This window comes from Chiloscyllium plagiosum, chromosome 7, assembly GCF_004010195.1.
Source record: "Chiloscyllium plagiosum isolate BGI_BamShark_2017 chromosome 7, ASM401019v2, whole genome shotgun sequence".
Taxonomy (NCBI): Eukaryota; Metazoa; Chordata; class Chondrichthyes; order Orectolobiformes; family Hemiscylliidae; genus Chiloscyllium; species Chiloscyllium plagiosum.
Genome location: NC_057716.1, coordinates 81,186,482 through 81,202,255, shown reverse-complemented (window position 1 = coordinate 81,202,255; position 15,774 = coordinate 81,186,482). Strand labels below are relative to the sequence as shown.

Below are 15,774 nucleotides of genomic sequence, written 5' to 3'. Positions count from 1 at the left end.
ATCTTGTCACTTTAATTTGAATACAGATTCGTTATGTTCTTCTCAGCCTGAAACACATTATCGATGAGGATGTGTGCCTCGCCAAGACCTTCCCTACACTTCCACTTCTCGCCTTTAAACAACCGCCAAACCTTAAACAGACCATTGTTCACAGCAAACTGCCTAGCCTTCAGGATATTAACCATAACACTGTACAATCCTGTCATGGCAACCACTGCAAGATATTTCAGAGTGTCAACATGGATACCACCATTACACATGGGGCCACCATCCACCATGTATACGTCAGGTACTCAGCCAATGCTGTCTCTCTCAAACGTTGCAGGCAAGCATGCCCAAGTCATGGTACATTGGTGAGACCAAGCAGACACTATGACAACGGATGAATGGACACTGTGCAACAATCACCAGACAGGGGTGTTCCCTCCCAGTCAGGGAACACTTCAGTGGTCAGGAACATTCAGCCTCGGATCTTCGGGTGACCATCCTCCAAGGTGGACTTCAGGATATGTAACAATGCAGAGTGGCCAAGCAGAGACTGATAGCCAAGTTTGGAACTCATGAGGATGGCCTTAAACTGGATCTTGAATTCATGTCACACTACAGGTGACCCCATTATACTATATATACACACAAACAAATGCTCTTACATACTCACATAGACCCTTTTTCATACACATGCTGTCTCTCTCTCTCTCTCTCACACGCACACATACACCCCCACATTCACACCCTCTCACAAGCTTATACTCCATCACACTCACACACACACTCTACCAAGCATACACACACGCAAACACATACTCTCCCATGTGCACTCACACTCAAACTCACACACTTACATGCACACACTCACACTCTCTCTCTCATGGATACACACACACACAAAAGTCTATGGGGTGAATTTGCATTTGCAGATACATTCTATTTTGCTCAAAAAGTGCACAATCTGCAGGCAGTCAATGCAGTCAGTCCATGTAATATTTTGTAAATTCCTACTTTGGAAATAGAACCAGCCTAACTCAAGATTGGGAGACAGACAGACTCTAGCCTTACACCTTTAGTGCATTGTCTGAGCTGAGATGTCACTATTTTTAAAAAGACTTTAAGTTATCTCTAGAATGTGACTTAAAAGAAGTTCTGGGAGTTAGATATGAATGAACAGAAACCTGCAATCCATTTTAAAAGATGAAAGGCTTACCAGCAATCTAGGTTTGTTCAATATATCTGAAAATGTATTGCTGGAAAAGTGCAGCAGGTCAGGCAGCATCTAAGGAGCAGAAGAATCGACGTTTCGGGCATGAGCCCTTCTTCAGGAAGGGTTCATGCCCGAAACGTCGATTCTCCTGCTCCTTGGATGCTGCCTGATCTGCTGCGCTTTTCCAGTAACACATTTTCAGCTCTGATCTCCAGCATCTGCAGTCCTCACTTTCTCTTTGTTCAATATATCATTTCAGTTGCATGAAACTAACGTTTTGCGATAAATTCTGTGTCTTATGATCCTCTTCCAAAGCTACTGATGAAGAAGTAGTGCTCTGAAAGCTAATGCCTCCAAATAAACCTGATGAACTATAACCTGGTGTTGTGTGATGTTTAATTTTGTTCACTCCAGTCAAACACCAGCACCTCCACATCCAGTCATTTTGATGAAATAAATCTAACTGAAAGCAATGTGTGACCTGAAGCAGTTTTGAAATAATGTCTTTACATTTTCAGTTCTTTGATAATTTTTCAACGTTAGATATTTGACTATAGATACAATCTAATATGTATAGCCTACATGAATATTAGTAATTATTTTGTGTAAAATAGCTGCTTTGCTATTTCTCTCAACAAATATACTATTTAAATATAATTTTTCTGTAAAATTACATGGAAACAAGTGAGAAGTAATAATTACAGGTCATGTTGGGCTGATATTTAAATAAACTCACAATTCAGAGTGATTTGAATTGATCCTTCTAACTTCATTTATGAATTATGCTATCCTATTATATTATACTTGCATCAAAAAGTCCATTTATCACATTAAAATGTCTGAAAGCATTTCACATAATTAACTTTAACATGCAATGACTTGTTATGTAGATCAATGCAACAGCCATTATACAGCAACAACTTGGTTAAAAATGTAAGGTGAGGCACCATCAGCTAGTGTGTTTTATTTTGGGGTAATAGGTTAATAAATTTTGGTCAGAACCATGGAAGACCTCCGTGGCATTTGAATGGTGATGTGGGACATTTACAGGTCCATCAAAACAATCAGACAAAGCTTTAAAATTGAACCCAGAGGAAAATACCTTGGAATATATGACACCACTTCACTCATGGACTCATATACGAACTAGACTTTAAGCTTTGACTTTAGTATAGATCTGAAACCTGCAGTCTTATAATGGTGGTCCAATTGAGCTAACAATTGAGACGGTGTCACATCAGAAAACACAATCATCAATATAATGGGTGTATTAGATTTTGTCTCTTTGCGAAAATGGTCGTAGAAATGCATAGAGGCACAAAAAAGATACTGGCTTATGTATTCTAGTGGATTATAGAGTCATAGAGTCATACAGATGTACAGCATGGAAACAGACCCTTCGGTCCAACCTGTCATGCCAACCAGATATCCCAACCCAATCTAGTCCCACCTGCCAGCACCCGGCCCATATCCCTCCAAATCCTTCCTATTCATATACCCATCCAAATGCCATTTAAATATTGCAATTGTACCTTCCTGCACTACTTCCTCTGGCAGCTCATTCCATACACGCCCCACCTTTTATGTGAAAAAAAGGTGCCCCTTATGTCCCTTTTAATTCTTTCCCCTCTCACCCTATAACTATGCCCTCTCATTTTGGACTTCCCCAACCCCAGGGAAAAGACCTTGTATACTTATCCTATCCATGCCCCTCATGATTTTATAAACCTTTATAAGGTCACCCCTCAGCCTCCAACACTTCTGGGAAAACATCCCCAGCCTATTCAGCCTCTCCCTCTCACACAAATTCTCCAACCACAGCAATACAAGAAAAAAAGCAAAAGGTTCTGTATTTAAATGTGTGGACCATTCATACCAAAGTAAATGGATTGATAGCACACATAGAAATGAATAAATATGAGCTGATAGCTGTTTGCGAGATGAGAAGGATAGGGTTCTGAATATTGAGGTGATAACATTTAAAAAGTGAAAGGCATATGGGTAGCTGTCTGAATCAAAGATTGTATTGGTATAAATTTTGGGTGATCTTGGTTAAAATCAGACTGTAAAATTGGTTTGAGTGGAGAAAAAGAAAGGAGGGGAAAATGCCAACAATAGAAAAGACATCCTGAACAATAACCTCAAAACTGGAAGTGTACACGGAGAGACAGGAGGTGCGTGTGATAAAGGCAGTAATTATTAGATTAGATTAGATTAGATTAGATTACATACAGTGTGGAAACAGGCCCTTCGGCCCAACAAGTCCACACCGCCCTGCCGAAGCGCAACCCACCCATACCCCTACATTTACCCCTTACCTAACACTACGGGCAATTTAGCCTGGCCAATTCACCTGACCTGCACAGCTTTGGACTGTGGGAGGAAACCGGAGCACCCGGAGGAAACCCATGCAGACACGGGGAGAACGTGCAAACTCCACACAGTCAGTCACCTGAGGCGGGAATTGAACCCGGGTCTCTGGCGCTGTGATTTGATTTACGTATAAACTGGAAAAATCAGCTTGGTAATAGTTGCCTTGATTAGGAGATTATAGAATGCTTTCAAAACAGTTTCTCATAGCAGCACATTCTGGAATTGACCAGACAGTAGGCTATACTTTTATTGAGTAATGTGACAGCATTATTCATGGCCTCAGAGTAAAGGAACCTTCAGGTGGCAGCAATCATTATATGATTGAATTCGACATCCAGTTTGAAAGGGAGCTGAGTGGATCTAAGACCAATACTTTTATCTCCAAGAAGTAGAAGAGGTGAAAAACAGGAAGTTATAAGCTAGTTGGCTTGACATCTGATGTGCGGAAGGTGTCAGAACTGGGCTTTTGGAAAATCTCAAGATAATCAGCAGAGTCCACCTGGGTTTGAGAAACATAAATCATGTTTAATTCATTTATTAGAAAACATTGTTAGAGTAATATGATTTGTGGATAAAGGGAACCCATTTGATTTACTGTACTTGGATTTCCAGAAGATGTTTGATAAGGTTCCACATAACAGGTTATTGCACACATTAGAATCTCATGCTGTAGTGGGTAGCATACTAATATCCAGAAAAGATTCACTGGCTGGCTTGCCAAAAACAGAATATTTACCAATATGTCTTTTCCAGACTGGCAGGACCTCTTACCTCATTCTGCCACACATTTCACCAAAGCCACATTGCTCACACCACCATAAAAGTCTGACCTACATTTTCTTGTTAAAAGCTTAGGTATCTCCGAGAATGTTTCACCTTTTAATGGTCTCACCATTTCTTTCTCACCATTGTGCCTTTTAATTATGTGCACTCTGATTTTTACCCCTCCAATCTGTTCATTTACACAGATTAAGGTTCTTTAGTTTGGCTGTTGAAGCTTATGTAGCCCAGGGAGTCATTACGATATTAGTGTAAGAGAGTATAATACATAGATTAACCTTAATAATAACCCTTCTTTATGTTAGCCAGCTGTCCGATTACCAATACGTCAGATTAAGTTGTTTTTTTTCTCTCTGTGTCATACTCCCTTGATCTCTGCAATTATCAGGTAGTTCAGATCCACATGTAAAGTGTTTATGTCCATGGACTTTGGAAACAGATGATAAAATAATTTATATACCATGCTGCACATCAGCAAATAAATTAGCATTCCTAGTAAACATTTAAAAAGTACATAATTTATATTTTTTTAAAACATGACTTGCCTGTCACAGGTTAATTAGGTAGTCTGGTTGGAAACAGTCACATATACAGACAATTTAAGACCACTTCCTTTTCTGATGAAATATTACCTACTGATTGGTTTAGCAAACAATGAGATTTGTAGTGTGGCCTGGAGACTGTCATGACAAGCTTTACATAAACACAGTTTGAAAGTGAGACCATTAAAAGGTGAAACATTCTCAGAGGTACCTAAGCTTTTAACATGGGCCTGTCAGAAAGGAAATATGTAGAGCCATTTAGGTAGATAGCAGTGTCCTTTGGTTGCCTGTGGGTGTGGAGCAGGATATCTGGCAAATATTATTTAGCAATTAAAAAAACGTCTTTAAAGAGATTAACTCTTTTGTATGTAGTAACACTAGGAAGGTCATAAGCTCCCGGTCCTCCCAAATAGGTAGATGGAATCCATTTAGACATATATCTATAATTACTCATCATTGTGCAGCTATGCTTGACACTGCAAAGTAACCAGAACAGATATTTACTGCAGAAAACAGCTGGGACTAAAGAGTCTAGGACTGTAGGATTTCCTGATCCCTGACACATATATACTTAAAAGGTATACTTCATTATAATTGAAATATTACCAGATCTTCTCCCATACATCATATTGCCACATTGATTTCTGTTATTTTGTATTGGGCATTTGGATTTATTCATGCAAATCGGACATGAATTAAAATACAAAGCAAATTAAAATGGAGGGGGGTTGGACTTTCTGGGCGGCATGGTGGCACAGTGGTTAGCACTGCTACCTCACAGTGCCAGAGACCCGGATTCAATTCCCATCTCGCGCAACTCTCTGTGTGAAGTTTGCACGTTCTCCCCGTCCCTGTGTGGGTTTCCTCCAGGTGCTCTGGTTTCCTCCCACAATCCAAAAATGTGTAGGTTAGGTGAATTGGCCATGCTAAATTGCCCGTAGTGTTAGGTGAAGGAGTAAATGTAGGGGAATGGGTCTGGGTGGGTTGCTCTTCGTAGGATTGGTGTGGACTTGTTGGGTCGAAGGGCCTGTTTCCACACTGTAGGTAATCTAATCTAATCTTCCTCTGTGGTCAAGTTCATCTCAGCTTATCATCTATGCATGCATGGGCTAATTGAAATTTTACAGGCAGGCATGCAGGAAGTGAAAAAACAACTAGACAGCATTTCATTCTCTGCAACCTAGTAACATCACTCAGTTTCTGCCCATCACCTTCAGCTACCCCTGAGGATGTCAGATACAAGGTAAAAAGTGAAGTTTTCCTCCACTTGGATGGCTACAAGAGGCATTTCCAACTGATGAATGTAGGCTTCACAGAGGTGGCTACACAGCTTAGTGCTTATGGACTGTTCAAGAGAACCCACATCCAGGACCGCAAGAGGGTGAATTATCTATTGCCCTCTAACAGTATATGGAGTACTCTTTAATCAATGCATTACGTTCCTGTGAATGCGAGTTAGCATTGCCATTGAAGAAGACTGTCGCTCAGGAGGTTGAGCGTCAAGCATCTCCATCAAGTGCTCCAAATGCAATTAATATCTGTTACTTCATTTCAGCGACAAGGGTAGCAGTGTTGGCTACACTGCTGTGTTCCTGGTGGTCACACATCTGCCAGAGTTCATATATAAACCACAAGGAGCCTCTTCACTCTATATCTCATGCACCATCACCACTGACTTTACATCACAACCAGGAGAACATACTTAGATGATAGCTTTTAATCAAAGACTTAACGGATGAGCATACAACAGCACAACCGCAAAGGTCTTTGGAGTTGATCCACTTTTCTAGCTAAGCCTGACCTGTCTATCCTTGTTATCTTTACAGTCAGTGTGGCCATCTTTTTGGGTAGGCTTGTTTGTCTAATGAGGCTTCATTACATTTCTTGTAGTCATGTGCAATATGCATTAAATGACAAAAATGCATATTGCACATGACTACAATTTCTCTTGAGCTGGCGGACAGGGTGAGGTTTCAGCCCTTGCTGTGTTCATACAATGAGATGGTTTGATTCTCTTCGTGCCACATTAGTGAAGAAGTTCACCTGAGCTTGGAGGAAGAAGTTTACCCTGGCAGGTACATGCCCTGTGAATATACAGTTTGTGAACAGATGAATTTGTCATTTTGGTTGAGAGGACAATGCTAGGAAACATAATTCTAGGAGGTTAATGTGTTCATGAGACTTGAAAACTCACTGAGCACTGCAACATCAATTATGGCTGGGAAGGTCATCCCACCTGAAACATTCTGAGAATTGATTGAAAGATTTAAGCCACCATTAAAAGACATGGGTTACAGTCATGTCAGATAAAATATAGTAAAATACAGAAAAAATATTCAGAATCAGGACCATTTCCAGTTTTAATACAGATGAACAGAGGGACATTCACCAATTAATTTATAGAAAGTGGACTTGTCATTTAAATATATAGCTTCATGCCTCCATTTAATAGCATTAGCCCCAGGAAACTGTGTGTCATAGTTTCACAAAGCCCAGCAATTTAAACAAAGTGAGAAGAGCTTCATGGGTAAATGTTGTTAGAGCATGGTTGTGGTTCAGGAAGAATGGTCAAGTTGTTACAAGCTTTACTCGATGCTTACCCTACAAGTGGGTCCCCAGAACTCATGTGATTCATGACTATAATCTAGAACCCTGGACTACTATTGGATCATAGCACCTATGATCTGTGGCGCTACCTCTTAATGCAGCCTTACTGCCTGCCCCAATACACATACTTGTTCTCCTGCTTTGTCCCTGTGAAACAGACTTCCAGGCTGACAGTTCCTAAAGTTGTCTGGCCATCACGGGACCAGAAACTCACAGGGGAAAAAAAGATTAAAGCAGCCTTGCAGTTAAATTCTGCAAGACATTCAGTTAATCTGTTTCCATGCATAACTTGCCTTGGGGCTAAGAAGCAGGCCTTTGAGTTGTGAGGCCACTGTAATCTAGGCTGAATCTTCATTCAGTATTAAGAGATTGTTGAGTGTTGTCTCTTCCATTGGACATTAAATGCAGATAAAAACCATCTATTGAGATGGATGTAACATATTTTCTAGTTTCCTAACAGTATTTATCCCAGGGTACCAATGTGCGTTAGCTCACGACCTGCCTGATACGTTGTTTGTAACAACTTGTTCTTTGCAAATTGTTTTGTAGGTTCTCCCAACATTGTTATTACTTTCTGATGACTTGTACTGAATGAACTGCAAAAATTTCAAAGACTGAGGAACATTGGGTTTGTCTTCTTTTAACAGGTAATTAAAAGGACACTTTGGTCTTTTGAGGACACTTACTAGGAGCCACCTGTCTTATGCCAGCTGCTTGAATTTGTTCATTGCAAGTCATGTGTGGATTTAAGGCTGTCAGGAGTTATGGACATTTGATATTGATGGGGTTCAGTTGCTGTGTTGCCTGCTCAAAGAAGTCACACAGCTCATCCTCGTTCACCTGCTTTGAAATATCTTCTGGGAATTCAGAGTCAGAGCTGGAAACAGAGACATCTCTCCTGAGTAATGATTTGGAGATGCCGGTGTTGGACTGGGGTGTACAAAGTTAAAAATCACACAACACCAGGTTATAGTCTAACGGGTTTATTTGGAAGCACACTAGCTTTCGGAGTGTGCTTCCAATTAAACCTGTTGGACTATAACCTGGTGTTGTGTGATTTTTAACACCTGAGTAAAGTGTTTCTGAGGAAATCCCAAAGACAATTGCACATGTCTAACGACACCGTCTGTGTCTAATGATAACTGTTTACATGAACCAAGATGCCAGACCATAAGCCATCTGGAACATTTCATATCTTATCCCATTTTTCCTCATGAACTGAGAATTATTTGCTGCAAGATTTTCTTAAGGTTTATCTCTGTAGACAATTTTAAAATAAAGTTAATTAGACTTTATCGTGTATGTATTTTGTTTAGAAATTCCAAATTGTGTTAATTAACTTTGTATCATTTTGAAGAAGACTTGTCCAAGGACTTCTCACATACATTCAGGACACCACCCATGCCCTCCACCTCCTCCATGATTTTCGTTTCCCCCGCCCCCAACGCCTCATCTTCACCATGGACATCCAGTCCCTATACATGTCGACCTACCGTGGTGAAGGGCTTCAAGCCTTCTGTTTTTCCCTCTCCCGCCAACTGAACTAGTACCCCTCCACCGACACACTTATTTGACTGGTGGAACTGGTCCTCACTCTCAATAACTTATCCTTTGAATCCTCCCACTTCCTTCAGACCAAAGGGATAGCTGCATGGGCCCTAGCTATGCCTGCCTCTTCATCAGGTATGTGGAGTGGTCAATCTTCTGTAGTTCCCCTGGCAATATCCCCACCTTTTCCTCTACGACATTGATGACTGTAGCAGTGCCACCTCATGCTCCCACGAGGAGGTTGAACAGTTCATCAACTTCACAAGCACCTTCCACCCTGACCTAAGTTCACCTGGACCATCTTGGCACCTCTCTCCCCTTCCTGGACATCTCCGTTTCATCTCCAGCGACCCACTCAACATGGACATCTACAACAAACCCACCAACTCCCACAGCTACCTGAACTACACCTCATCTTGTAAAATGCTATCCCTTACTTTCAATTCCTCGGGCATATCTGCTTCCATAGAGCAATTCTATTATAGGACATTAGATGGCCTCCTATTTCAAGGACTGCAATTTGCCCTCCCATGTGGTCAACAATGCCCATCAATGCATATCCTCCACTTTCCACACCTCTGCCTTTGAATCCCACCCCTCCAACTGCAACAAGGACAGAACCCCTATGGTCTTCACTTACCACCCTACTAATCTCCAGATACAGCTCATTATCTTCCACCATTGCTGCCACCTACAATCAGACTCACCACCAGAAATATATTTCCCTCCCCAACCCTATCTGCATTCTGCAGAGACCATTCCCTCTGTGACTCCCTTGTTAGGTCCACGCTGCCCATTAACCTACCCTTCACACCTGGCACTTCCCCCTGCTGTTGCACTTCTCCTTTTACTTCCATCCAAGCCCCCAAAGGATCCTTCCACATCTGGCTTAGATTTTCCTGGACATCCAAACACCTCATCTACTGTGTCCGTTGTTCTCGATGTGGTCTCCTCTACATTGTGGAACTCGTGGAACGATTCAGGGAACATCTCTGGGACAACATGCACCAAACAAACCCACTGCCCTGTGGCGACCACTTCAACTCCCAATCCCACTCCGCCAAGGATATGCAAGTCCTGGGCTGCCCCACCATCAAATCCAAGCAATTCAAAGACTGGAGGAAGAACGCCTCAACTTCCACCTTGGGACCCCCCCCGAATCACATGGCATCAACATCAACTTCACCAGTTTCCTTATCTCTCCTCCCCCACATCATCCCAGATCCAACCCTCCATGTGGTCAACAATGGCACCGCTGAACTGTCCATCCTGTCCATCTTCCTTCCCACTTATCTGTTCTATCCTCCCCTCCGACCCCCCCACCTGCATCTACCTATCACCGTCCTTGTGACCTCACCCCCAACCCCACCCTCCTATTGATCTCTCATCCCACGTTCCTGATAAAGGGCTTATGCCTGAAACATCAACTCTCCTGACCTGCTGTATTTTTCCCGCGCCACACTTTTCAACACTGATCTCCAGCATCTGCAGTCCTCACTTCCTCTCAGTTGTTTTATAATATGTCAATAGCTTTGTTGTTTATCTCAGAAACCTGTTCAGTAGATTTGTGTTCTAGATCACATAAACTGGTATATGTAATTGGCCATATTAATAGCTGGGGTAAAGCATTTTTAAATAAATGTATGTTGCAATAAGAGTAGTAGACCTAGAGAAAGATAGTGCAAAGCTCATGATTTCAATCATAACAAAATTGTCTAATGCATTTCCCTGCAGAACAACTGTGCCTATAGATCAAAGGGGATGAATTGGCAATGAAGTGAGGCATTCTAAGGATGTGAAAGACTCTTCATGAATACAAGGTCTTTCTCTATACCCTATTCAAATTTAATCTGAATTAAAAAGCCCATATCGTGTCATTTCTGCACAGTGGGAAAGTTGGGTCCTATAAAAACCACAGAGGCAAAGGCTTTTAAAATACACAATGTAAGAATTATATTGAGCATCAACTGGAAGACTAAGAGATAAACAGTGAGATACAGAGAAGGAATGAAATATGTGTACGTAATAGAATATGTTAGAGCAGTAAGGGCATAATGCATACACCATATTAATTAAGATCAATGCCCTGAAAAGAAATGGATAAATGCCAACTAAAAAAAATTAAAAGCGATACAGACAATTGGCTGAATTTTTCTCTTGACCACTGGGTGAAAGAACTTCTGGGGCCCAACTTATCGTTGTTTTGGCATCAGATTTTAATGATAGCCAATCAGTGTCCAGGGAGCATGGTCTCCATCCAACTGAAGATAATGTGTGGGTTTCTGAAACTGGAAGGCCAGCATTAGCACATTGGTGGCCATGGCCGGTGAATTCGACTGGGCTTTTGCTTGGTATGGAAGAATGCCTGTGCCCACACTCTCCAGCCTGTTGCCATGGGACAGTCTTCATCCTTTGGGTGTTCCTTGGCTGGAGGGAATGCACAAGTTCCTTGAATTTTTTTTGAGTACATTTCATATGCCAGTTAGTTAACCTAGAACTTTATCTGCTGTTGAAGGATGAGTAGATGTTATCCCCTTCCATCATCCAAAGGAAATGACTTGACAACCCAAGGCACTATAATTTAATTTTCTTCACATAGCTCATTCTGCCTCTGAGGGGAACAGAAAATTATGGCCAAATTGTAGTGTTAGGCAAGTAGGAAAGCCACCAAATGTATGGCTCATGAATATTGTTAGACCAGATCAAATACATGCTCCACTTCCTTCTTTTCCATGGCAAACTTGTGGTAGTAAATTTAGAAACAACTTGACACATATAATTTCTTAGACAACTGTGAATTAATTCTGTGATCCAACATCCTTAATCTAGATAGTACTGTCAGGATTGCTTGCAACAAGTAGTAATGACTTGTAAGAAACATACAAGGAAATACCATTTGAACCATCACATCTACCCCGTTCAACCACTGTTCAGCCAGGTATATCATCTATCCACCTATTTAAAGTAATAAAATCTCCTGGCAGAAACAAAAGCTTCAGAAAAGCCTTGGCCAATATTTGACAAAAAGGAAATTTTCTCTCTGCGTTCTAAGTTAGCGTGCCAGCTTTGCAAGAGACTGTTGATTCTTCAACAGTTACCTTGTAAGGCATCTTCTTTTAACTGGACACAGCCTCTATCAGAAATTTTAATTGCAGTGAATTGTTAAAATGTGGAATCCATTGCATGAAATGCGAAAGATTCAGTCGTCCAATACAATAGCCACCGTGTCTCATAGCAAATTATTCGTGTGTGGAAATAAATGCACAAAATTGATGGAAAACTGTTGAACTGCACCTCCTTCAATCCAAAACCAATGTCACGCTGACCTCAATCATTGAGCTTCAGTACGCAAATAATGCTTGTGCATGCACTCACTCAGAAACTAAGCTATAGGTCATTGTTGACTCCTTCTCCAAAGTAAATGAGAAAATAGACCTTTCATTAATAACCCTTTAAACTAAAATTCTCTTCCAGTTCCCAAAAAAACAATGCCTGTTTCCATTGATTAGGTTCAATAGCAAGATCCGGGAAATATTTATCATTTTCAGTGTCTTGATAGCTTCATGGCAGAGGCAGACAAAGACAACAACATTTTGAATTTCATCCAATTGCCAGCATTCTTTGGACAACTGAGGAAAAGTGTATGTGAGGGACAGGATGTCAAACCTGAGAATCAGATCATTGTTTATCAGCAGCAATGATCCCTGTGCTGTTATATGCTTTGGACACTTGGACCTACAAAGCCCTAGAGAGGCACCGTAAGACCAAAAGATGTTGGAGCCAAAGTAGGCCATTTGGCCCAGTGATTCTGCTCCACCATTCAATGAGACCATAGTTGACCTGCCTTTTCCTCATAACCCTTGATTTTCCTACTGATTAATCATTTGTCTATATTAGCCTTGAAAATACTCCCTTGGAAGCCATCTGTCATAATGAACTCTGCAGATTCACTGCTCTCAGAGTAGAAATGCCTCTGTTTTAAATGGGTATCATTGGTGTGTTCACCATATCTTCCCAGCTTGATGGCACGAGCAGTAGTCTAATCGCAATGTTTTCTCTCAAACCATACATTCAGAATCACGGTAGTCATCTGTCAAAACCAGGTCTGCTGAGTGCGCCATGTTATTCATATGCCTGAAATCAGTCTGCCAAAGCAACTGTACTACTTGCTGAACTCAGTGCTGGAAGGAGACTCGCAGGATGACATTGGAAATGCTTTAGGGGTGCTTTGAAAGTGTTCCTGATCTTTGCCAACTCATGGGAGATTTGGCACCAAATGCATCAAGGAACTTCATTTAGAGTGTGCAACAATACAATCTAGTCATCAAACAAAGATTGCACAAACCTCTAGCCACCTCATCTGCCTGACTACTTCAGCACCACCTTCCTCACATGTAACAGAGTCTGCAGATTATACATTGGATGAATTAACTATTTCAGAGCTCACTGAGGGATCACCAAAGAAGAAGGAAGGGGAATTGAAAACACTGTCCAATTTGTCTAAAGAACTGCCACAGGCATGCTGTGTCAATTGGCTTTCTCTGTGCTTTTTGATTTAATGGCATAAATCTAGTTGCACTATTGAAGGACTACTGGGAAATCATATTGACAATAAGGTTGGTGAGTTATTTCAAAGTATCATTACTCTGAAAAGACATACTTTCCAACATCTAACTTCATTTTTCATCAATGTACATTGTATTCAAATCCCCTAGTTCTTTCATGATTATTCATCTCAAATAACATACACAACTGTGCAGAATCGAATCTGCTCACTTTTAAAAAATGTTAGTTACATAGTCTTTCAGGTAAGGGATTTGGTATGCTCAGTTGGCTCAATGGGTGGTTTGTAAAATATAGTGATCCAACAGTGTAGGTTCAATTCCTGCATTGGCTAAGTTTACCACAAAGGATTCTCCTCACCAATGTCTCCCCTTGCCTGAGGTGTAGTGACCCGTAAGTTAAACTACCACCCATCATCTCTCTCATGAGAGACCATCCCTGTGGTCTTACAATACTATGGCAATTTTAGCTTTATAAATGAAAATAAACCTAATTCCTTGAAATTGAACTAATGACTCACACGATATATCCTAACATGATATCATTTTAGTTATTTTCTTTGTACTTTCTCCAAATCTTCGAAGATAAAATTCAATAAATATTTGAAGAAGTTGAAAATACAGGAAGTTAAAGAGAACTCAGGGCAGTTTAGTTCTGTATTAATTCAACAGTGCTCTTGACACTTTGAGCTGCAAGAATCTGTGATTCTACAATATGTTCGGTGGTGATCATTATGGCAGAAATGTTGAATTGCTGTAATCTCCTCATCTAATAAAGTCAAATTAGGCATCTTGGTTGAGCACTATGCCACCTTACACAGTGGCAAATAAGTCAATAAGTCACTTCATTGTGAAAGTAAGTATCACATTCAATCACTGTATAATGTAGCAAAATATCAATGTGCTGGATTGTGTCTTATTGAATAGATTGTAATTCCTTTGTTTAAGCAATGGTTTGTCTGTAGGATCAGCACTGGCATGGACCAGATGGGCTGAGTGGCATGTTTCTGTATTATAAATATTGTATAATACCATGTAACTAAACTTCTATGCACAGTATTCTGGATTGAAAATCCATGATTGACATAAACAATTCCAAATTGGATGAAGTGCTCAAACAATTTATCCAAATCTTGAACATTTAAGATGAATTATCTGATGAACTATGCAATCATTTTTTTTTATTATCTTAAATATAGCTTTCAATCCCATCTGTTGGGAAAGATACAAAGAACCAGGCAATTCAATGCTGCAGTGGAATCTGATGCATGTTCTGCTTATACACCTTTTTTGTGACAAATATTACACTGTATACTCCTCAGAAATTGATGTACAATTTTTAAAATCCATTTCAAAATGGACCTTACTGGTCATAGAGAAGTGACATGTGGAGCTCCATGTTTAGGAAATTACAGCACCTCACTCTGGAATGCACTTGAGAAAAGAGCAGTAGAAATGGATTGAAGAGTTACTTTCAAAAGGGATCGGACAAATGTTTGAACTGAAAAAATTTTCAGGGTGAGGAAAGAGCGGTGAATTGGGAAAATTGGATGGTTTTAAAGACCAATGTTGTCCTACATTGTATCATTCTATGATACCCTATGATGTAATTGTATTAGGTCCAGACAATTTTTATTTGTTCCAAATAATGTCAAACAAAGTGCTACATGAAGCTCAATGTCTGCATTAAGTAATCAAGTCAGAGTAAGTGATGAGTTCTAGCAGATCGGTGCTTTACACTAAATACTTTAAATTTACTTTTCCTGACGTAACAAACAATTTGACTTATTTTGTTTTCCATACTCTCTTGTTTACTGGAATTAAAATGTCAGTTATCTTTCACAAGAAATAACTGTAGAAATGGCAGAAGGACAAATCCACATGGTACATTCAAGTTTCCAAATATGGACTCATGCAGGTATGGGAATAAATTTTTAAAAATCAGTATTGTACTGATCCAACTACACTCCAGTTGGGAAAGGCCAACTGTTCAAAATCTGGTGATTTGGTTATTTGCTGTGCGACCCAAGTTTCAAGTTTTAAGCATTTTTCAAATGTTCAAAAATAATGTGGATGCATGTGCATGACAATTTGAATGAGAGCAACAGCAAGATTTGAAAAACAAACATTGTGTATTCAGGAGATGATTCTGTTCAAACAAGGA

At 40.3% G+C, this 15,774-nt stretch overlaps 1 protein-coding gene across 3 annotated transcripts in view; it reads right to left on the bottom strand.

The window, feature by feature from the left end:
* The window catches only part of LOC122551728 (rho GTPase-activating protein 15-like), a 737,256-nt gene that overhangs the window by 189,650 nt on the left and 531,832 nt on the right, over positions 1 to 15,774 (bottom strand). The window lies entirely within an intron of this gene.